At 47.5% G+C, this 21,548-nt stretch overlaps 1 protein-coding gene across 3 annotated transcripts in view; it reads left to right on the top strand.

Annotated features, from left to right (window-relative positions):
- Positions 1-14,285: 14,285 nt before the first annotated feature.
- FGF1 (fibroblast growth factor 1) overlaps positions 14,286-21,548 on the top strand; it is a 94,819-nt gene continuing 87,556 nt past the window's right edge. For all 3 annotated transcript variants that reach the window (XM_053666500.1, XM_053666501.1, XM_053666502.1), the window contains exon 1: positions 14,286-14,681. The gene's annotated coding sequence lies outside the window, so the exon portion shown is untranslated. The remainder of the gene's footprint in view (positions 14,682-21,548) is intronic.

The following is a 21,548-nucleotide window of genomic DNA, read 5'->3' on the forward strand; positions in this document are numbered from 1 at the left end:
ACATGGCTCCTATTTGAGATTTGCTTTATATTTTTCTTGGATTGCACTGGTTCAGACAGCCCCACATTCCCCTTACCCCACCCAGATCCAAAAGGTGTTCACCATGACCTTGGACAAGTTAGTTTACCTGTCAGAGTTTCAGTTTCTTAATCAGTAAAGCAGTGTTTGAGGGAATTTTTAAAAATATTTAGTTGATTATGCCATTACAGTTGTCCTATTTCTTCCCCTTCATTCCCCTCCACCCTGCATACCCCCTCTTCCCATTCCCCTCTTCAATTCATGTCCATGTGTCACAAGTTCTTCAGCTTCTACATTTCCCATAATATTCTTGCCCTCCCGCTGTCTATTTTCTACCTACCATCTATGCTACTTATTCTCTGTACCTTCTCCCCCCTTCTCCTCCTCCTGCTCCCCTCTTGCTAACCCTTCATGTGATCTCCATTTCAATGGTTCCACTCCTGATCTAGCTGTCCTCTTAGTTTGCTTTTGTTTTAGGTGTGGTTGTTAATAACTGTGAGTTTGCTGTCCTTTCACTGTTCATTCTTTTTTTTATCTTCTTTTTCTTAGATAAGTCTCTTTAACATTTCATATAATAAGGGCTTGGTGATGATGAACTCCTTGAACTTGACCTTATCTGAGAAGCACTTTATCTGCCTTTCCACTCTAAATGAAAGCTTTGCTGGATAGAGCAATCTTGGTTGTAGGTCTTTGGATTTCATGAGTTGGAATACTACTTTCCAGCCCCTTCTTGCCTGTAAGGTCTCTTTTAAGAAATCTGCTGACAGTCTGATGAGAACTCCTTTGTAGGTGACTGTCCCCTTATCTCTTGCTGCTTCTAGAATTCTCTGCTTCATTTTAATCTTGGCTAATGTAATTCTGATGTGCCTTGGTGTGTTCCTCCTTGGGTCCACCTTCTTTGGGACTCTCTGAGCTTCCTGAACTTTCTGGAAGTCTATTTCCTTTGCCAGATTGGGGAAGTTCTCCTTTATTACTTGTTCAAGTAAGTTTTCCACTTTTTGCTCTTCCTCTTCCCCTTCTGGTACCCCTACAATTCGGATGTTGGAATGTTTAAAGATGTCTTGGAGGTTCCTAAGCCTCTCATTTTTTTCAAATTCTTGTTTCATTCTTTCCTGTTTGGTTATTTCTTTCTCTCTTCTGGTCCACTCCATTGATTTGAGTCCCAGTTTCCATCACTATTGGTTTCCTGTACAATTTGCTTCATTTCACTTAGTGTAGCTTTCATTTTTTCATCTAATTTGTGACTAAAATCAACCAGTTCTGTGAGCATCCTGGTCACCAGTGTTTTGAACTGTGCATCTGATAGGTTGGCTATCTCTTTGTCATTTAAAATTATTGGCTCTGGGGCGTTGAGCTGTTCTTCTGCTTGAGCCATAGTGTTTTGGTCTGTTTGTGCCTGTTATATATGAGGGTCAGAGGCTTAGGTGTTCACCAGAGTGGGTCAGCCGTCACTGGGTTGTGACTGGGGGTGGGGTCAGAGAGAGAGCAATGGCATTTGTTCTGCTCTCTCTCAGATCTCAGTCCCCTCTGCTGCTTTCCACAAGCAAATTGTGCCCTTCTGGTGCTGGTTCCTGGGTGGGTGGGATTGTGTTTGTTCTAGGACCCTGTGGGTCTCTCTCCAACAAACCCTCTGTGAGGCTGGGAGCCTCTCCCAGCACCTCAACCCCTGAAAGTTTTCCAAGTGGTGCTTTTAGGCTTTGTTTCCCATCACTGGGCCCCTGGGTTGCCCAGTCTGTCTCACTGACCCTTTTTAAACCTGCCTGGTTTCTCTGCACACAAATGTCTGACCACGGTCAGCCAGCCACCTTGCACCCTCACTGGGCGCCCAGGTTGCCACACCTGGGTCTCCAACCACCACCTGCGTCCTGGGTCTCTGGCGTCACCACTTTTTCCTGCTGCCACCGACTCTACCCCTCTGACTGTTGTGGATGAATGGTTCATTGTTGTTAGACTTCTGTGCAGTCCACTTTTCTGTCTGTTTGGTTGTGTTTTTGTTTCTAAATCTTTGTTGTCCTTAAATTTGGTTGTGGGAGGAGGTACTGTATTTCCACCTGCACCTCCATCTTGGCCGGAAGTCCCTTCGTACTTAGTCTATGAGACCTGTGTGTGCTTTGCCCTCATGGCCTGTCTGAATTTCCATTGGCCAGGTTTCAGGTGCTCAAGAGCACACATGGTTCGGGCCACCCCCGTGGTGAGCACAGATCTAGACCTGGCGTCTGCCAAGCACCTTCCAGCCTTTACAGGTGGAACAGCATGTGCCAACTCTACTGCAGTGTGCTTCCATTTCTGCCTGTGTTTGAGCCATTCCATCAGACTCACAGGCCTATTCACGTCCCCTGCAATCTGTTCTTGGAATCTGTCTGCTTATTTTAAAATGAGGTCTATCTACAGTTTTATAAAACTCATCAAACAGTAGATAGTTCATCTACTACAGGTGGCCATACTGTTGGGCATTATCTCATTGTAGTCGGAGAGCTTTTCCCAGTGGTCACTTCCCACGAGGACTCTGTCTTGTCATTGGCCCCTGCGGGTGGTTCCACCTGGAGCCCGTCGTGTTGTTCTCCTGACAGGTTTCTGACTAGGAGAGCCATCATTCTCTAGAGAATTTTGCAGTGAACTCCTTCTCCTTACCATAACAGTTCATTCAAGTTTTACAGGTGTGAAAATCAAGAAAGACTTAAATAGTAAGGTCTATTCAAACCAGTAAAAAGTAGAAGTGAGGGCTGTTCCTTATAAAATGCTTTCAGTCGACTTTCGCCAAGGTGGAGGGATAGGTAGAAACGCTGTGCTTTCTCACACAACCAAGTTTAGAGACAACAAAATATTAGCAACAGAAAACACAGCCAGAACACAGAAAATTGAACTTTTCGGAAGTCTGATAACAACAAATTCTTCAGCCTGACCGGTAAGAGGGGCGAAGCCAGCAGCTGTCGGAGTGGGGTTGCACAGGGAAACTCAGTCAGATGGACTCAGGCCTGCGGATCCCAGGTGTGGGGTTGCAACAGGCGGACCCAGTGAGCGACCGGTGGACCCAGCGAGGGTGAAGGGAGGCTGGTTGACTGTAGACTGCGCATTCGTGCCCAGATAGACCAGCAAGGGAGTGGGCGGTGAGATGGGACCGAGCAGGCCCCAGTGGCCAGAGGCAGCAGAGGGGGCTGCAATTTCCCCGATCTGACCCTGCCCCCACATATAGCGTCACAACTCTCTGCCCTGGTGAACACCTAAGGCTCTGCTCCTCATACTTAACGGGCACGAACAGACCAAAAATGGCTCAAGAAGATCTCAAAGCTCCAGAGCCCATAACTCTAAGTGACAAAGAAATAGCAAAACTTTCAGATGCACAGTTCAAAACACTGGTGATCAGGATGCTCACAGAACTGGTTGATTTTAGTCACAAATTAGAGGAACATATGAAAGCTAAACTAATTGAAATGAATGGAATTGCATAGGAAACCAATAGTGATGAAAAGGAAACTGGGACTCAAATCAAGGGAGTGAATCAGAAGGAAGAAAAAAAAGACCAAACAGGAAAATATGAAGAAACAAAAATTCAAAAAAAATGAGGAGAGACTTAGGAACCTCCAGGACATCTTTAAACACTCCAACATTCGAATTATAGGGGTACCAGAAGGGGAAGAGGAACAACCACCAGTGGAAAACTTATTTGAACAAATAATAAAGGAGAACTTCCCCAATCTGGCAAAGGAAATAGACTTCCAGGGAATCCAGGAAGCTCAGAGAGTCCCAAAGAAGTTGGACCCAAGAAGGAACACACCAAGGCACATCATCATTACATTAGCCAAGATTAAAATGAAGGAGAGAATCCTAGAAGCAGCAAGAGATAAGGGAACAGTCACCTACAAAGGCGTTCCCATCAGACTGTCAGCTGACTTCTCAAAAGAGACCTTCCAGGCAAGAAGGGGCTGGAAAGTAGTATTACAACTCATGAAATCCAAAGACCTACAACCAAGATTGCTCTATCCAGCAAAGCTTTCATTTACAGTGGAAGGGCAGATAAAGTGCTTCTCAGATAAGGTCAAATTCAAGGAGTTCATCATCACCAAGCCCTTATTATATGAAATGTTAAAGAGACTTATCTAAGAAAAAGAAGATAAAAAAAAGAATGAACAGTGAAAGGACAGCAAACTCACAGTTATTAACAACCACACCTAAAACAAAAGCAAACCTAAGACAAAAGCAAATTAAAAGGACAGCTAGATCAGGAGCAGAACCACAGAAATGAAGATCACATGGAGAGTTAGCAACAGGGGGGTGAGAGGAGGAGAAGGGGGGAGAAGGTATGTAAAATAAGTAGCACAGACGGTAGGTAGAAAATAGATAGGGGGGCAAGAATAATATGGGAAATAAAGAATCTAAAGAACTTGAGACACATGGTCATAAACTAAAGGGCAGGAATGGTGGGGGCGGGGGTGGTGGTGCAGGATGGAGGGGAATGAAGGGGGGAATAGAACAACTGTAATGGCATAATCAATAAAATAAAAAATAAATAAATAAAATGCTTTCTGTGCTTGGCACCTTACATGCACTCATTCATTTCTCTTAATAGCCCTAGGAGGTAGGTACTGCCTATCACTGCTATTTGTGGAAGTGAGGTGAGGTGAGGCAGAGCGATGGGCTTGAGTAGGCTGCCCGAGGTCTCCCAAGCAGCATCTGGCGGAGCTGGAAACAGTGTCCAGGTCTGATAACAGAGACAATCTGTTAACTTCTATGCCGCACTGTCTGAAAGATAATTTGCACATGTTTGTATGGATGTAGTTTCATAAATTGTACACCTCCCCCAGGATACAATGTGCCTTCATTTTATTTAATCCTCACCCAAGACCATTCCTTTGCCACTTCCAGAGAAAGAGAGAGAGTGAGAAAAGAGAGGGAGAGAAACATCAATGTGAGAGAGAAGCATCAGTTGGTTGCCTCCCATGCACACCCTGACCAGGCATCGAACCTGCATCCTAGATATGATCCCAGACCTGGAATCAAACCCGTGATATTATGGTCTATGGGATGATGCTCCGACCGACAGCCACACTGGCCAGGGCCCATATGCCTTCTTTTGAGGGGGAAGAAAAATGCATATATATTCTTGGTATTCTAGAGACTCTAAAGCAAGTTCTCCGAACTTCTCAGGATGCCTGGCCCTGAGATCCAGTCCAGCAGAAGCTCCAACCAGCAGGCCAGCAGGGTCACATCAGAGCCCAGGGCCAGGCGAGCAGAGGGGCAGAAGTCAGCGAAGTGGGTTTAGAAGTGAATGGGATGGCGCTGTAGAAGCTGAGAGTGAATACAAGCCTCCCCCCCCCAACCTGGGGTGGGGAGGAGAGCAGGGGGAGAAAGGGTGGCGGTGAAAAGGACCCAGGGCTCAGGGAGGGGCTGTGCTTTTGCTGTGCACTTTTGTTCCCTTAGAGACTTGTGGTGCTGAAAGGGGGAAGTTAAGGCAGTCAAAGACACAGGAGAGCTTGGGCAGGGGGTGGATGTGAATCAGCAAAGGCCCTAAAGAGCCAGGACAAGGAGGTAATTGAAGCCCAGGTGGGGGGAACGTGTTTGCTGGATTTGACGCCAACGCCTTATACCTGCTTCACTGTATCACCCCAGCCATCACTGCCTGATAGTCCACCGCTGCCAAAGTTCCCATGGCCAAGTGGTTTGGGAGGTTAGGTGTTTGTAGCCAGAAACATTTCCTCCCCACTAGGCATAGCTTTGTATCCTTCTTCGTTGAGGAAATGCAAACCCCAGGGTTTGACACAAGGGACCTAAGCCTGTCTCCACCTCAGCAGCTCTCACCAGCCTGCCTTGGCGGGCCCCTGAAATATGGCGCACTTGGACCCCCTTCCTATGGCATCCCATTCAAGGGCAAACAGGCCACACCCATTTGAGAAAGAGCAGCCATGCTCACAGCAGCGTGTCCACAGGCCCGAAGGTGGGGGCAACCCAAGTGTCCACCGAAGGATGAATGGAGAACAGAAGGTCCCATGGTCTGACAATGGAGTGTTACTCACCTTAAGAAGGAGTTCTGATACCTGCTACGACAGGGGTGAACCCGGGGGACGTCATCCTAGGTTAAACAAGCCAGCCACAAACACAGAAATGCTGTCTGATTCCACCCTTGGGAGGCACGAGGAGTAGCCAAATTCACCCTGACAGAAAGGACGATGGTGGTTGCCAAGAGCTGGGGGTGTGGGAGGGGGTTAACGTCTACTTTCCTGGGCACGGAGTTTCAGTTTTGCAAGAGGAAAGAGTTCTGGGTGTACTTAATGCCACTGACCTGCATATTTAAAAATAGTTACCATGGGAAATTTTGTGTCACATGTATTTTACCACAATTAAAAAAAAAACAACCCAGGTCATTCAGTGCAAAAGGGGCCACTTGGTCACTTGTTCTCATCTGTGGTTATTAGTTTGGCTCAGCTTTGCTTTTCCATAAAGGAAGCTCAACCAGAAGCTCAACCGAGAGCAGGACATCAGGAGGTGGGACCTGGGAGAGTGGGCAACGGAGATGACAGTCACGAGAACAGTCACTCAGGGCTCCAGGAGGTGCTTTGAGAAAGGCCAGATCCCAGGTTCCCATCCTGACCCAGGGGGACACCCTTCAGGTGCCTCGGTAGCAGGAGGGGACTGCGTGGAAGGAAATTCTTCCCAGACGCTTTGGGAGCTGCCTGAGGGAGGAGGGGTGACGGCAGCCCTGTCTGCTCTGTCCTTTCACTGAGGGTTGTCGGACTAGAGGCCCCTCCATGGAGTAAGAGGACTACACATTCACTGATACTAATTAGGCCCCCAGGACTCAGAGACACTGGCTTGTCTAGAAACCTTCTCCCAGGCCTCTCCACTCACGAGCTGGTGTGAGAGGGGCCCAAGAGCTAGTCTCAAAGTCCAGGACAGGCTCGAGGATGGTGAAGGCACACCCACAACCAGTGGGGGGTTGGGGGGTCGGGGGGTTTGGGGAACACTGCCTCTACTATCAGACCTCAGGAGAGAAACTCATTTGGGTCAGAGAAAATCAGCATTTTATACCTCTCTCATTAATGAGACATAACTGCCCTACTAGTAAGGAAATACTCATGGAAAAAATATATTTCAAAATTTCATTTCCCTGAATCTCTAGCTTGAGTCCCAAGCTTAAGAGACGCTATTTTTATCAAACACTTTCTATTCTGTGACATGCTTTGCCAACTTTCTATTATTAGATAAATCAGGAGAAGTCCACTTTTGATTCCTCTCCTTCTGGCTTCTCCCTCCCCATTTGTGGCAGAGGCGGTGATTTCAGCAGGGGCCCTGTCCTTGCAACAGAATGCGAGCTACGGCCATCTGAAAACTCACCTTGGTGCCAAAACATCCGGCAACAGGCTCGGCCTCCTGCGCAAATGATTTCTGGTCCTGGCTTCACCCCACCCCAGATGGCAGAGCTGATGGGACAGGAAAGAACACAGATTTCAGAGCATTTACGGCATTGTCCTTCTCCACCCCCACTTCCTGTGAAGGAGGATTTTAGGCTTGGCCAGCGGGTTCTGAAGCCTTTCCACACAGAATGTAGAAAAGCGTGGGAAGGGCTCTGGAGTGTGCAGTGCGGTGGGCGGTTTGGCTTAGTGAGCCCACTGAAGAAAAGGCAGGGCACCACCTACTACAGCCGAACAGGTCAGAAGGTCAGAGACAGGAGAGCCAGGCATGGGTTGAACTTGGGGGAATTCAAGAGATAAATGAAAGAGGAAGGGGTAGCTGCCGAGCTGTCGTGAGGAAGATATGAGAGCAGTGATGGGAGAATTTTCAGAAATGTTGGTGTTACGAATGGAATCCTTCCTTCCCCTTGGCATTTTTGAGATTTTGATAAAGAGGTGAATTGGTTTCAATGCTATTTTTTGAATGAGGGACTGGGTTTTTTCAAAGCTGCCTGAAATGCCGAGGGCTAAGCTTTGTGATGAAGGCGAACTGACCTTCACCCCTCTTCTCCCGACAACGTGGACTGCAGCCCAGACTGGCGTCCCAGGGGCTGGGTTGAGACTGCAGATGTGTTTTGTTTGGTTTGCTGAGAGCTAATGTTTTTAAAGCCACCACTGAAAATTGGGATTTCTTATTTAAAAATTTGCATTTCCTTCTTCTTAAAAAAATTGAAAAGCCTGGCAACACAAAACTCTCATTCTCATAAGGCAAAAATAGGCCCATGCCCTCTAGTTCACCCCGTGCCCACCACTCGCATAAGGTGAGCAGGTGCATGCACACCTGGCCCATTCCTGTGTGTGCGTTTCCTACCACCTGGTAACAGCAGACAAGAAAATTAGGGCTTGCTCTCCTGCTGAGGGCAATAAGAAAAGATGGACAGAAAATTAAAATCAGCCTGAAGTCATGAAAAAGTTAAAAAGATAATGAAAAATTGTCAAACCAAGATGTGGGGGGGAAATGGGTATTCAGGGAGGTGAGGCCAACAACTGGGGCCTTTGTTTCCCTCGGGACATTTGTGGCTTCCAGAAGGACGACTAAGAGACTGAGAGGCTAAACAGAACCCAGATAGCTTTGTGTGTATCAGTGGACAAAGGGGGTGGCTATACCCCCCCCCCCCATTCTGGGCTAACACCCTGAAGGACTGCACCTTAAAACCAGATGAACAGGAGATAGACTAGATTTTGCAGAGCCTCAGGTCAGGCTCCAATGAGCTAAATTCTTCAAATTGGATAAGGTGATCCCAAATCCTCAAGTGCCTAGCAGAAGCAAAAGTTAGCATAACATCTCACATTACTTCTACCAATGATTTTTCACATAGAAGTTCATCGCACGTGAAAATAACCAGACACGAGGAAATAAGACAGTGAACGAGATCCAGCTGGAACAATTAGTTACATGAGCAACAACCCCAGAGAACCCAGTGACTGGAGTTGCTACACACAGACTTCAAAGGAACTATGTGTACTATGCAAAGAAGATAAAAGATAAGATTCGGAAATTTGGCAGAAAACTGGAAACTTAAAAGAAAAAGGACAATGAAAACTTGAAAAATAACCAAATAGAGATTTAGAATTGAAAAATAAAATAACAAAAGCGAAGAGCTCAGCGGATGGGTTCTACCGCCGATCAGACAGAGCTAAAGAGAGAACTGGCGAGCTGGGAGACAAGTGAGGAGAAGGCTCAGGGCAGAAGGACAGAGGCTGGGAACACTGCAGACAGAATTAGAGACTCGGGAGAGGAAGGAGGACCCAGCTCCGGAAGGGGAAGAGAGAGGGAATAGGGCAGCGACGATACCTGAAGAGGAACTCATTGAGAAAATACCAAAACTGACTACAAACATCAAGCCACACATTCCAGAAGGCCTGGGAACTCCAAGCAGGATAAATAAATACCCCCCTCTAGGTACATCATAATTAAAGTAAATGAAAACCCAAGATAAAGAGGAAAAATATGTTAAAAGCAGCTACCATTACTTGAAAAAAGGTGAGAAAATGTTGCCTTACTTCTTGACAGAAACAATGAAACCCAGAAATTCATGGAATTTAAATGTTTGTAAAGCCTGAAAGAAAATAACTGCTCACCTAGAATTCTTTGTCCAGTAACAATGGCCTCCAATAATAAAGGTGAAATTAAGACATGTTTGGGGATTCCTTTCTGGAAATAAATACTACAAGGGGTTCTTTAAGGAGAAGGAAATGATTTAAGATGCTAGATTATAGATGCAGGAAGAAATAAACAACAATGCAAAGATTAATTCAAGAAAATCCAAAAGCATTAGACTGTGAAAAACAACATAACCATGTCCACTGGGGGTTGAAAAAACATGAAAATACACAACAAGGTGTGTATAAGTCAGGAGGGAGGGCTGAACGGAGTTAAAAAGTCCTAAGGTCCTTGTATTATCACAAAAGAAGATAAAAACCAATTAACATTAGACTTTGATAAGTCAAAGATACATATTTTGGTCTCTAGAATAACCTCTATAGGAATAGTAAACTCAAGGATATAACTTCTAAGATTATAGAAGGAAAAATAGAATATTCAACCACTCCAAAAGCAGGCAGGAAAGTAAAATAAAAAGAACATAGAGCATGTGGGATAAATGAAAACATTTAATAAGGTGGTAAATTTAAATCCAAATACATCAGTGATTAAAAGTTTATGTTTACATTAAATGTAAATTAACAAAATATTGAGTTAAAAGTCACAAAGTGTTGAACTGGGTGAAAGAATCTATACAGTGTGCATCAGAATGCACCTCGACTTGGTTTGCCAGCCAACTGGTCAAGGGACAGGTCAAGGGACGGGTCAATGCGCCAACCAGTGAGAAATGAGACTTCGTTATTTTAAGGCACTGTAATTTGGGGATTATTTGTAACCACTGTATAACCCAGTCTATCCTGACTAATACCAGTACAAAAAGGGAAGGACTTTTTCTTCCAGCCACAGAGGTGAGGCTGTTTTGAAGAATCGGTGAGTTCTGGTTAGTTCACTGTGGTTTAAGCTCCAGGCAGGTGAGGTGAAACAGGGCGGGGCAGGGAGCGCAGCTCCAGAGAACAGCCTGTGGCAGGAGGCAAGTTCGGAAGGGGCTTGGACTTATAAGGAATGGAGATTGTCCTGGAAGGTCAGGGTCTGCAGAAGCTGTGATGGATGAATATTGGTGGTAATGGAGAGGATGGACTAGGGAGAATCTAATCAGGTAAAAGGAGGAAATTAGGAAGAGAGCTAGTCTCAGTGAAGATGATACAGGTTTTATTCTGCTCCCTAGAGGTAGCTATTAATAGAAATTTGGTGAGAATTTTTCCAGCAATTGCATATACATGCAAACACACACACAAACAAATTTTAAACATGCAAATGAGATTGATTATATCTTCATGGTTATTTTCCATGTCATCTCAAAGAGATTTGCCTCTTTTTATTGGCTGCTTACTATGTTATTATATAGTTGTGCCATAATAAAGTAACCACTCCCCTGTTAACAGACATTTAGGTTGTTTTCACTATTACAAACAATGCTTCAGTGACCATCTTGCAAATAGTATTCATACATTTTAATGTCTTTTTTCAACAGACACTTGAAAAGTTTTGCCACCATTTGAATGGTGGAAATTTTAGGTTATTAATGGAATTATAACCGGGCAGGCTATTTGAGGTGACAATTTTGGTTAGGGGCTGCCACTATAGCTAAATTATGCCCAGAATAGCATCTTAACCATACTGAGCACCAGATAAGGGCTCATTGAATGAATGAATGAATGAATGAATGAACAAACGAACTAATGAATCCACATCTACTGTAGACATCTGTTGGGCCTGCTCTGCCCTCATTTCTCACAGGACTTCTCAACCTGAGCACGACTGACTTCCAGGGCCAGACACTGCTTTGTGTGCTGCTGTCCTGAATGTCATAGAATGTTTAGCAGCATCCTGGCCTTGGCCTTCTCGGTGCCACTGGTACGATCCCAGTTGCAGCGATTAAAAATGTCTCCAGAAATTGCCAAGCATCCCCTGAGGGAACCTCGCTCCTGGTTGAGAAGCGCTGATTCATAATACGGGTCGTGTCTGTTTGCTGGCAAAGGCCCCTGGGAAAGACAACTGACTGCAAAGTTTGGTCACATTTCTACTTGGTCCCCCCATGTTAAAGAGGCCTTTCTCCTTGGGTTTCCACTGACCTCTCAGAGTCTCCTGGATACCTTGGTCCAGGTTTCATTTCTCTAGGGCCACCTAACACCTTCCCTGATTGAGGTCAATCTTCAGTATAAATTCTCTCATTACCAACTACCCCGCCTTGGAAATACTTATTAAAGTTGAATTCTTACACTTACTAGAGTAATTATGAAGTTAATCTGTGTCTCTCACCTTCCACAAGTGAGAATTTGCTATATAACATAAGAGGTTTTGTTCACCGTTTTTATATCTAGTGCCCAAAACAATGTCTGACATGTCCTAGGTGCTCAATGGATGTTGGATGGATGGATGGATGGACAGCCATCTGTTATTAGCAGTAGCCGGCCCTAGGGAATAGCAGCAGTCTTCACCCATTTTTGCTCTTGTGCCTTTTAAAATAATTTTGAAAAATATTTTAAATAATTTTAAAATAATAATTAATAAAATAATAATTTTAAATAACATTTAAAACAATGTTACCTATACCCACATTTAAAAGTTGGTATGTTAAATGTTCATCATTAAGTCCATGTGGATTCAAGATAATAACTTCCAGCATGTTGCAAATATTGGAATTTAAAAACTTAGCAGTGACAATATCCTTTACAATTGGCTTTCATAGTACTGGGGGTCAGGCCAGCTTCCCGACCTGCCCGACTACTCAGGACTCACTCCGCTCCACTCGCTTCATAGCTCGAGGCTTAATGGAAACTCTCTCCCACGTCGCACAATAGACATCTGGCGCCAGCCTCAAACGGCCGGTGGTCAGACTGACTTTCCCGCACCTGGGAACAACTCGGTCCTTTCCCTAACCCATTGTCCGGACTCATATCCTGAAACCCTGAGGCAACAGGAGAACAAGAGACGGACCCCTCCCTATCCGCCCCCACCCCACCAGACCCCGTGCTTTCTCTTCTAGAAACCCATTTCTGCCTCCCTCGCCAGGAAGCCGCCCAGACTCAGCCTGCGGTGCGGGTCCAAATGAAGGCGTGGGGATCGGATCATCTGGTTCCTCCCATCTCCATCCCTTTCTCGATTCTAACAACTACTGTCTTTCAAATGCAAGGGATGAAAGAAACAAAGTATTAAATAAAAATTTCTTAATTCATTGTTAAGGGAAGCTGAATTAAACTATTAAAGGAAGCTCCCAGTCTGGGGACCCGGAGATCTTTACATTTGGCTCAACGGCACCTTAGTAAGATTCGTGAAGAGTGAGGGGTATGCCTTCCAGTGAGGGAAGGGTTACTACGGACCCAGACACATCTCAGGCAAATCGGTTTGAGGGAAGAGTAGAACCCGAGACCCTGGAAACATTCTCTAAAACTGATCCTTGGTGTGTGCCCCCCGGAAGGTCTTCAAGGCCACCATCCTGCGGGTAATAGAGGCCAGTGGCCTGCAGAGGGCAGTGCTGGACAAGCCTTTGAGCTCCACGTCCGGTTTCCCGCAGGTTAGCAGAGAAAGGGCGACTCAGTTTGAGCGCGGTTGGGGGCCCAGCTTGGGCGGCCCAGCCCGTCCCCTCCTGTGTACGCAGTGGATTATTCACAGGAAACCGGCTGCAAGCAGAAGGCAGAGCAGAGACTCTCTATCCTGTACCTAGAATCACGGCCTGGGACTGCAAACAGATGAAAAGCCCATGCATTCTTTCTCCGGTTTGAGAACTTGGCGGGGGGGGGGGGGGGGGGGGCACCAAACACCTGAGGACTGAAGTCATGGGGCTGACTCTACCGTGAGGTTTTTGTTTTTCCTCTTATGAAATGACAATAACAGTGACACCTCAATAACGTATTGTTTCAGGAGACAGTGAGCAAAGTGGGTGAAAGCTCCCCCTCTGGCGCCAGACAGGTGGTGGCTGGGAAGTGTGCCCTCCACCAGCTCCCCCCCCTCCAAGCCAGCTCTGCCTTCCTGAATGTCAACCAGAACCACGTCACCGTCCTCATGGGGGCGCTGGGAGGATGAGCCGGACAATGCAGGCACAGAGTTCTCCATAAATAACAGCGCCGGTGTTGATGACGGTGACACTGAACTGGCATTTTGTCAGGCAGGAATGTCTCCAAACTTACCACTCAAGTCTGAGGAGGAAGAATCGGAGGTGAAGAAAACAAGCTATTTCATAAATGTTGTAAGTTTGACAAACCAGAGGATGACAGAATCGGTGCAAGTCAGCGTTACTGTCTAGCTGGTTAACATTGTGCCTCCCAGCGCCAGGGGGGTCTCCCCCACTGACAAGAGCGCCTGCGTGTCTACAATAGTGTATATGTGAAGGCCATGTGTATGCGTGTGTGTGTGCGGACCACACGGTGTGCCCACCAGCCTCGGACATCAGAGCAATGACTTCGTTCGGTACATTTATCCTCTGAGACACCTCAAAACATGGGGATGAACTAAAGATGAAATGAAGTTAGTAATTTAGGCTAATTGCTTGGATATATGAAAAGTAAGGCTCTGCGCAAGACCCCTGCCCTTCCACCTCGCATGGGGAAAGGTAACAGGGACTAGCTCAGGGGCATGGAGACGACTTGGAGAGATAACCAACCTTTCACCTGGCAGCTGTCCAGCCCCCCCAAATAGCTTTCGCGTCTGGTCCAAAAATAAGATCACATGGGAGGGGGAGAAATAAACACCAAGTGCTTTTCCTTGGCCTTCCCGTGGGTACAGCAGCATCGGCCTCGGAGAGGCGCCACAAGAAGGTGGCCTCACGACCCCTCTGCTGCCTCTTCCCCAGGCTCCAAGGCTGGGAAAACAACCTGTATAGGGGTGGGTGGGGCGTGTGGTTGGCACTCAGCCCTTCTCCTGGGGCTCCTTTGAGCTCCACTCACAGCAGGGAGGGAGCAGGAGGGAGAGAACCAGAGGCTCTAACAGCTTGGACTCTGGGGTATGGGGAGGGAATCTTCCTTTAGTTGAAGGACACGCCCTCTGATGGAGAAGGGGAACTCCCTTCCTCCTGTGGCTGCCTGCCTGCGGTGGTCCTGGTAGGGCAGCGTGAATGCTCAGGCTGTCGCAGCTGCTGTGGCCCCAGAAAGAAAGAGCCCCAGAGCCAAAGCAGAGAGGTGAGTACATTTGCTTCTCCAAGGGGCTCAGACTGCTATGGGCCTCTGCCTGGCTTCAGGCTTGCACGCATGGTGAATGCTCTCCCCTGCTCCCGTCCTCCTCCTCTCCTCCAGGACCTGAGGCTCTGCAGCAGGCCTGAGTCTGTATGATGGATGCTGCAGTGGATCTTCCTGTCCTCCCTTCTTTGGTTCGGAGGCCCCTTTGGTCCCAGAAAGAATGGAGGAAGTCTAGTTCTTAGGGGGGAGGCAGGAAGTGATTCTTATCAAGTGAATTATCGTTGCTGAGATCTAAGAAGAGGTTTCACAGGAAATCGTTAGACAAATCCCATTACAGTAGAGTTAATGCTCAGTTTCTAAAAGCCCTGCATGAAGTAGGAAATAAAAGGATGCCAGCTGATTCTTGGTAATTGGGCAAAAGGGAAAAAACGGAAATGGGATATGCAGAGCTTCCTGTCCTCTCAGCCCCTTCCCTATCTCTTCCTGGCTTCTTAGGACCCTGCAAAATGTACTTAACAGATCAAGAACTCCTTGCTTTGGTTGAGAACAAGAGGAACAAAATCAAGGAAGGGAGGGTTAGGAGGGAATTACTCTGTAAGGAGAGTCAAGGCACGAAGAAGAGAAACATCTTTTTCAAAGTCTCGGTTTCTCCGCCTGACATGTCTGCACTCCCAGACACACACTCACCTGTGCCTGTTTAGGGACGTGCACTGAGGTCTCCACTGCTGGCACATGCATGCCATTATTCCCTGACACACACCGCCCCTCGACTGTGGGCTACACATATCTATTCCAGGGATAAGTCATGCTGATCCTTAGCATGGTGGGAACAAGGCAACTACTTGAATAAATCAGGATTCTTTTGGTAACAATGGACTGAAACCCAGTTTGTAGGGACACAGGCAACACAAGAAGGAAACCTGCCCCCTTGAGGAGCTGGAACATCCAGGGCTCTGATAAGGCCAGGTCCAGCCGCACAGACAACGGCATCTTGACCCTCTGTTTTCCCCATTTCTCGGCCTCACTGCCCTGTGTCCTATCCCCAGGAAGACTTATCTATTGTCGTGGCAGACGGCTGGCAGCCAAGTCCAGGCTGCCATCTGCCGGCACAGCCACCCCACAGCAGTTCCAGCCTCAGCCTCAGGGCCACATTTCATGGAACCAGTGTGGTGCTGCCATCCCTCCCTGGGGCTGTCATCATCGCCACCCAGAAACCCCACGGACCGAAGGCAGTGAAGGGCTGGCCCCCAAAGGTGATCACGGGGCCAGGCCCAGGAGAAGGGGTCTGGAGGCAGGACGGCCAACGCTGCCACCCTGTGCTGCTCTGCTCCACGGTCTAGAGCAAGTCACAGCTCCTCCCACAGAACCCCCCCCTTTCCCTCTCACAGTCCACACAGATTCGTCAGTGACAGAGTTGGCACAGTGAGGATGGTGATTAGAACAGGCGACTCAAATGCCCGTGGCGTGTTGTCAGTTCCAGAGACCCTCAACTTGGCAAAGACAGCGGAAGGATGGACTCTGGCTCAGTCCCCAGACCCCCCACCATGTCCAGACCCACCTGACACCCTGTGCTCACACAGGTCTCCCCTCCCCCACTCTGTCGCCCTCAGCTCTGCTGCCGTGACCCCTCCTGCCTCTCGAGGGCCAGCCCGGTGCTGCCGCCCCTCTGAGGCCCCGTCTGGCCTGCCTGGCCCTTCCTGCTGCCTCCCACCCTGACCCTGGTGGCTGTGACTCTCAGTGTATCCGTGCACATGTGCGTGAAGAGCTTCACATATCTTAGTTCCTCTCCTGGTCTGAATTTTACATTTCTGGGGGAAAATTAAATTTCATCCCCAGCCCTCTCTGTGCTATAGAACACGCAGTAGGTAACCAATTAAGTGCTTCCAATTAATCGAGCAGTAAAAAAAAAAAAAATGAGCCTCAGTAAACAGCTTGGAGAGGATGGCTAGATTTTTTGAGGCCCTTAATTTTGATTTTAAAAGTAATATAATATCTGCCGCAAATGCTGATTGGACTCTGAATGCCCGCTGGAGCGCCTAAGGCATTGTGTCAGATAATCCTCACAATGACCCTATAGGGGGCAATACTGCTATTACTCCCATTTAATGGGTGGGGAAACTGAGTCTGAGAGAACTGACTTGTCCTAGACCACACCGCTAGTAAGTGGTGATGCGGGAGTTAGAGCCTAGGCCCGCCCGCCATCTCATCTCCTGTGAAATTCGTCACTGACCTGCTTCTCGGTGCACCTTCCTGTAGAGGCGCAGGTGATTTGCTTAGGAAGCAGGAGGAAGCTCACATATTTTGGGTCCCTCTTCTGCCACCTGTGCTCCCACCGTCTCTACAGGGGGGTCCTTACTAGACTGTACCCTGTGGTGAGGGTCCCCCTACCTACCCCAGAGCCAATGAGAAGATCAGGAGCACAGTGACTGGAGGTCACTCGGGGTGCCTCCAGTGCTCTGTAGGAAGCAGGGTGCTTTCTGATGAAATGAGGGGAGAGTGATGGGAGAGTTCTTGGCCTGAAGGTGTCTGGTTTCTGTGATGCCAGGGAACCTATTCATGTGCCTGAGCATCTTCTCCAGCACAGATTCCACCTGATTTGCGTCAGGAATTCTCACAATGCCCCAGTGAGCCAGCGCTGGTGTTCTTGCCACTGAGGCACTGAGAGCCCGAGTCACACCCCAGACCACACAGGAGCAGGGAAGGCCCCCCGCTCCCCCCACACCAGGGTTGGAGGGCTCTGGTCTTTAGGATCCCAGCTTCTTGCTTCTCCATGAGGTTATACTTTCAAAAAACTAAAACCAAAAGAATTAGATGGGCTAAGTGAAAGTCCTTGGGTAAATCTTTAAGAGGAAAACCACTGCTAAACCCACAAGAAAGGAAAGCGTGTCCACACAAAAACACGTACCCAAATGTTTGCAGCAGCACCGTCCTTGACAGCCACCAGAGGACACGTGCCAGATGTCTGTAAACCGACGGACAAATGTGGCAATAAAGTAAGATGTGGCACATCCTGCAATGGAATATTACTCAGTGACAAAAGGAACAAAATTCTGATGCCCAATGCAACCGACGTGCACCTCAAGACACTGTGCTTTTTGAGGGAAAGAAGCCCATACCCGTGTGATTCCCTGTCCTGCGAGTGGCCAGAACGTGCACATCTATAGAGACAGAAAGTGGGTTAGCGGTTGCCTGGTCTGGCTGGAGGGGAGGAATGCGGAGCAACTGCTAATGTGTGTGGTTTCTTTGGGGGATGACAAAAATCTTTTAAAATTAGATAGTGCTAATGGTTGTACCCCTTTGTGACTATGGTAACACCACGTAAGTGTATAGTTTAAATGGGTGAACTGCATGGTATATGGATTATAGCTCAATAAAACTGTTAACAAACACAAAGGAAGGTTAATGAAAGAACTAACTCAGTGAAAGAGCTTCGAGGAAAGGTGTGGCCTCATCCTGTCTGCTGTGACGAGCTGATGTCCTGACTCAACGAGTCGGCAGAGGGCCATCCAGACACTTCTCGTGGAAAAACTCTGGGCGGACAAGGTAGGGCCCGTAGATCTCTCCACAGTGTCAACTAGGAGGAGTTTTTTCCATCTTCTCTGTACAGATCATTTAAAATTTTATGGGATCAATCTCACAATTCTATTTTCATTTCTGGGTTTCCGATCCCACTTCCAAAGGTGGTCCCCATTCTAAGATTATAAATCTGATTAACAAATGATTTCCTCTAATGCTTTTCTGCAATGTTTTCCTCACTATATTTAAAACACCAATTTCTCTGGACTTTAAGCAACAAACTGGGGGGTTGGGGTTTTTGTTTTTATTTTGCCATTGATTAGATCAGTATTTCTTAATTTGGGATTAAAATGGACTTGGGGATATCTTATAACTTCCTGCAGTTAAATATAAAAGTGTGTTGGCATTTGTGTGTGTGAGAGAGAGACAGAGAGAGGGAGCTTATACACAGAGTTATAAATCTTAGATTCTCAAGGGGTTCTCTGTGATGCACAAAAAGCCACCGGGGTCTCTACGTTTCATAACCTGGGGTCCAGGTAGACACACCTTGTGCATTCCGACTCACTGACACAGCATTTGTGCCTGCGGGCCCATCGTCACACGGTTGCGGGGGAGGCCTGAATGATGACCTCTAGGCGACATTCTCTGTCACAGGTCAAATGGGAGTCACCACCCTTCACTTTGACATTTTACTGACTCTCACTGGCTCCCCATGGACTGTAAAACTGTGGGTTTTAATCACCTGCCGACAAACCGACGGAGCTATAGAAACAGGAGGTCTTCCTGCCACAAAGAATCGAGGAGGCTCAGGGCTGCAAGCAAAAATAAATATAAAAATAGCAACAAAACTGGTACCACAAGGAAGGTGGCAGGTCCTGTGTGCAGACTCATGCAGTCGTGTGACAACTACGTCTGTGCAACACCTGATGTGGGCCAGGCAGGGTCCAGACCTGCAGCTTGCAAAGCGTGGTCCCCAGGCCTGCAGCCCTGGCCTCACTGGGGACCTGGGACGCACACGTCTCCAGCCCCGCCGACCCTGCTGAATGTGATGCTCCAGGGTGGGGCGTGCAGCAACCAAACTTAAATGATGGTTTAATGAACCATCCAGGTGGTTCTGATGCACATTCACGTTTGAGAAGCGCTGGTCTAGCTACTGGAAATATGAACACAACAGTGAAAAGACAGATGAAATCCCCATCTCCTCATGGAGTTGACACTCCAGTGTGTGTGGTCGGGGGAGACAGAAAACATGTCATTGATTACAGTGACTTTCAGATAGTATTAAGATCTACGAAGAAAAAGATCTGTGTGCAGGACAGTGATGAGGGGCTGATTTAGAACAGGGAGGAGATGGTCTAAAATGTGACCAGAATGGTAAGCAAGAGCCAGCCATGCAAAGAATTAAAGGGCAGAAATTAAGTGCATACACTTTAGACATAGGGAAGAGCACGTGCAAAGGCCCTGAGGCAGGACTGTGCTTGGCTTGTGTCAGGAGCACAGTGAGCAAGGGGTGAGCAGGGGATGGTCTTAGAGAGGCAGGTGGTGGTAGCAAGCTTAGCTTCTGTTCCTAGCGCAAGGGAAAGGCCCTGGGCAGTTTCGAGCACATGGGGACATGATCCGTTTACTTTTAGCAGGATCCCTCTGGAATGAACAGTGGGGGGTAAAGGCAGAAGCACGGAAGGCAGCCAGGAGGATATTGCAGTAATACAAGCAAGGGATATTGGTGCTTGGATGGGCAGGAACAATGCACAAAGATCTATTATTAAGTGAAAAACACACAGCAATGCAGGCCATTGTGCATAGTAAATTGTTTTGAAGCACACACACATTCAGAAGTATAAAGACTTTCCCCCCCCTGAAAGATCTAAGAAAAAAGAGTAATAGTGGTTATCTTTGGAAAAGAGGGAGTTAGTGAAGGTCATTTTATACCTTTCCATGAATTGCACATTTTTATGATGTGCACAAAGCATTACTTTTATTTAAAGATAAAATGTTTTAGAAAATTGAAAAATTGAGAGAGAAGAAAACACAGGACAAGTGACAGGTGACAAGTACCCCAGAGAGGGAGCCCACCGCCCTCCCCTGAAGGCGATGGAGAGCCAGGCTGACAGAGCAGGGTGAGCTCCTGCGCTTGGGCGATAGAGGGGCTGGGGGGTGCCGAACCTTCTCACTGGAAAGCTGCTGGACCCCGTTTCTGTCCTGCACACTGGTGGTATTTGTGGTTAGGAGGTCTCCCGGGCAACTAATACAATTCCCCGTGGGTGTCTGCTGCGTCTCCCTTTGCCCTGTCTGTCAAATCGCCCCCTTCGTCATCCTGGCCGCTGGATCACTGGGAGCCCAGCATGCCCTCCTTCTGACTGCATACTGGGCATAAGCGGAAGGAAAACCTTTGCCGGAGGGGGCGGGGGAGAGCTGGCATGCAGCCTCTGGTTTCTCCCCTCAGCTGATCAGGATTTGTTGTGTCCGATCAAGGTCAAATGAGATTAGAAAAAAATGCAGTGTGTCTGGTGTGCGTTTTACATAACTGCATCACTTATGTAAACAGGATGAACAAAGGGAAAATTTTAAAGCAAATACTGAATGTCAGTCTTAAGATTCAAGGATGAGAAGGCTTATATGCTGTACCTGAAGAGAAAGAAAATTTATTTACTGGGGACATTTTGAACCCTGCCGATTCTGTCATGTTCTGACTCTTTCTTGTTGGTGCAGTTAAAAAGTGATAGATTTATGTCCTGATTTTCAAGGCACTGAGCACAGATAAGTAAAATCATGGAAATGCCACCTTCTACCTTTACTGCTGTTGAGAGCTCTTAGAAGAGGGGTGGGGCCACCCTCTGCGACAGCAACCGTGGAAGTGCCGGGGGTGAGTCGGTCTCTCAGATCCCGGGAGGAAACGTCTCATCTCCGGCAGCAGCCGCCGAAGTTCAGACGTGGAGGCTCCGGCCAAGGCCACACCTCTGTGGATAAGCCCACTGGGCTGCTAACAGGACTCTTTGGTCCCCCAACTCTGTCACTTTCTTCCTTTCTCAGACCCACCCCCTACACTGCTAGTTGGCTCACGTGTAAGGTTTTAATTGTGGCAGAAATGTCATTAAAAGTGGTATAAGAACTCTGAGGGGAGATAGAATTTCTGTGACTTACTCTGCACAGGATGGAGCGAACTGTGGACGCCGGCTTCCACGGCTGTGGTTTCAGCGCAGTTTCCCGGCCTGGAGCTGGAGCTGCTCCGAGGCCAGACTTTTAAACTGGGTAACCCCTAAGGCCCTTCCCGCACTCAGTAAGAGTGAGGCCGAAAAGCACTAACATACTTCATGACCGAAAACTTCTGAATGTATATTATGTAACAGATAAATC

The sequence above is a fragment of the Artibeus jamaicensis genome, unplaced genomic scaffold (genome assembly GCF_021234435.1).
Source record: "Artibeus jamaicensis isolate MK-2021 breed Jamaican fruit bat unplaced genomic scaffold, CSHL_Jam_final contig_456, whole genome shotgun sequence".
NCBI classification, from domain to species: Eukaryota; Metazoa; Chordata; class Mammalia; order Chiroptera; family Phyllostomidae; genus Artibeus; species Artibeus jamaicensis.